We start from the raw sequence: 3,088 nt of genomic DNA, 5'->3' as shown, positions 1-3,088 counted from the left end.
TCCTCTACTTTCTATAAATTCATAAGATTAGTTCTTAGATTTATCCCATCGAATAGTTGAGAGGAAGCTAGAGAGAAGGACTTAGCTTTTGGTGTTTGTCTGAGCATCTCTGATTGATCAATTATTCAGAATCTATGGCGAACATAGGTATACATCCTAAATCTTAGTTTATGAATCTCTTACACGTGAAGATTTGGTCTTGAATAATAATTTTTGTATTCTAATCTTCTGCATGAAATCTATGAAAAAATTTCAACAATTTCATCCGAGATTCATGGTGGACTTGAGCCATCATCAACTCCAATAATTTGGTATATCCAAGACGAACACTGTTTTAAATCTATCCGTCTTTTTGTGGCTTGGAGAGATTCCTCGGCCATTGGAGATGCTTTGTTTAGTCCGTCATGGCCTTGTAAAATAAAATATACTATTATTATTTGAGCTAATGACGTCCACAACCGACTCTCGGTGGCGAAGGCACCACAACAGATATTTAAATTGGATCGATACCAACAAGGCAATAATCACTAGGCCACGGAATCCTTCTAATATGATTATATGACCGAGACCAAGAAAGGAAACCTAAACCTACTCTATCCATTGTTTCCGACTCTCTTCTGTTGGACGTCAGTCATGGAAGGAGCCATCGGCAGCAGCCCCATAGAGAAGAGGTAGCTTGCCTTTCTTATCAGTTATATACTCTCTTACTAGCTCATAATATATATATATATATATATATGTGTGTGTGTGTGTGTGTGTGTGTGTGTGTGTGTGTGCATGCATGCATATATCCAATTGAATTTGTAGTGAAACGCTTCTTGTCTATTTTAGGATCGCAATTGTTACAGGAGGGAACAAAGGGATTGGATTGGAGATATGCCGGCAACTGGCTCTCAATGGGGTCAAGGTCATACTAACAGCCAGAGATGAGAAGAGAGGCATGACAGCAGTAGAGAAGCTCAGAGAGAGTGGTGTTTCTGACGTGGTCTTTCATCAATTGGATGTGACTGACTCTTCTAGCATCGCTTCCTTGGCACATTTCATTGGAGTTCAGTTCGGAAAGCTTGACATCTTGGTAAGGGATATATATGTATGTTTGTTATATATAAAAACCAGCATATCAAGCTTTTGGGTGATCGAGTAGGAAAAAGATTAGAGATGACCATAGAGTACCTGTTTGCATCTTTCTTAAATATTCATTTTAAGGATAAAAGTAATGAATTCTTTATTTTTCAGACAAAATACAACTACTTGAGTAGTATGATTGGATTGCCCTCATTTAAAAAAAAAAAAAAAAATCACTTAATTAATTGTTTTCATTGCTGTTGCAAAGTTTCTATTAAGGAAATAAGTAACTTGTTTTGATTCATAAATTGGTACGTTGCAGGTAAATAATGCAGGAATTGGGGGAGTAACAGTAGACTTGGAGAAACTACCCGAATTTTGAAGGCTTCAAAATCTACAAATGAAGGGGTGAATAAATTTTCATATGAATAACTTGCCCTCTTTCTGAAAAAGCTTCCTATTGTAAAATGCCACAATTCGATTCTTACAATAGTTTGCTTGTAATTAAGTTGCACAATTCTAAGTCCTATAATGAGTAGACAATATATTATTATTTCAGCTAGAGGTAATTTCTTATATGACCATAAATCCAACCCGCAACCTACCTACTTTAAGCAAGCTGGGGCTTTATGTGAATGGATCTGAGTCAAAAATGGGTGGAATTCCAGGTCGCGAGTCAACCGTTCCTAACCCATTTATTAAATATGTTGAGCTTAGGTTTAGGGTCCTAACCTACCTAAACTGTCTTTTCAATCTAATAATTGGTTGGGTCATGACTTAACCTATTTAACCCATTAAAGACCCACGTTATCTGTTCAAAGCTGGCTCAGCCCATTTAAGAATAGCTTAGCCTATTTTATTGAATTTGATCTATTTATTAAATAGATTATATAAGTCTAGACTGTTTACCTATTTAATAAAAAAATCAAGTTTGTGTTTGGATTTTTGATCTATTTATTAAATGGACCAGTTTCAAGTGATAGATTTTTGACTGCCTGGCCGGATCTATATTTGACCAACCTGACCCGATTGCCTTCCCTTGTTTCTACTCATCTCTTCTTGTGTATAAATTGCATAAAACAAAAGTTATATTAATTATTAAAATAATTTTACAGTTTCTTAATTTATTTTTTTGGGCTTGCAAATTAAGCTTCACTCTGTAACTTGTAACTTACTACCTAGATGTTGCCAAGCATAATATTTTTGACATATTTTATTCTTATATAATAGAAAGTTGCAGATACAGATGGTATTCCTAATTGGATGAAGGAAAATTTTCAACAAACTTATGACATGGCTGAAGAATGCTTGAAAACAAATTACCATGGCGTTAAAGATGTTACAGAGGCATTACTTCCCCATCTTCAATCATCTTACTTGGGGACAATAGTAAATGTTTCCTCTGCCCTTGGGCAACTTCAGGTGATAAATTATTCTTATTAGGTTATATTTAATTTTAAAAGCAGAATGCTAAATGGTTATCTTGGCTATTCTTTGATTTTTTTTTTCGATGTCCTTTTTGGTAAAAAAAAGTTCTCTATTCAAAGAGAAATGGTTGTCTAATATAAAAAAAATCTTGACCATTCATCCTTTCTTTTTCATGTGCAACACCTAACACTAGTAAAGAGACACGTGGAATGCATATATATTGGAAACTATAATGATAAGAAAAATAAAAATAGATATATAAAAATAAATCAAAAAATTCTCTCAATATTTTTTTATATCTAATGCTTTAGAATTTTAAATATTCATATTGATGGATCATTTTCAAAAATCAATAATCATGGAAGATTTCCTGAAATCCAAAACAGATTTTGGATTTTGTAGATAATCTCGTTGGTTGAACTTCTCTCTAACTCAGTGTTAAATTTGATTGAAGAAGAAAGTGACAAGTGAGGATCCCTTTACATTTTAGAAAGCAGAAATTCCTGAAAATTTTGCTGAAAAACATTAATTGATATGTCATCGCAAAAGCAAGTACATAATGATTAATACTTTAGGTATTAAAGAGTTGTTGGAT

General features: G+C 33.5%; 1 pseudogene; it reads left to right on the top strand.

The window, feature by feature from the left end:
- The first annotated feature begins 537 nt into the window (after positions 1-537).
- Positions 538-3,088, top strand: part of LOC140857504 (salutaridine reductase-like) — a 3,307-nt pseudogene continuing 756 nt past the window's right edge.

Source organism: Elaeis guineensis, chromosome 4, assembly GCF_000442705.2.
Source record: "Elaeis guineensis isolate ETL-2024a chromosome 4, EG11, whole genome shotgun sequence".
Lineage (NCBI taxonomy): Eukaryota > Viridiplantae > Streptophyta > Magnoliopsida > Arecales > Arecaceae > Elaeis > Elaeis guineensis.
The sequence above is the reverse complement of the archived record's forward strand: the minus strand, read 5'-3'. Positions and strand labels throughout refer to the sequence as shown.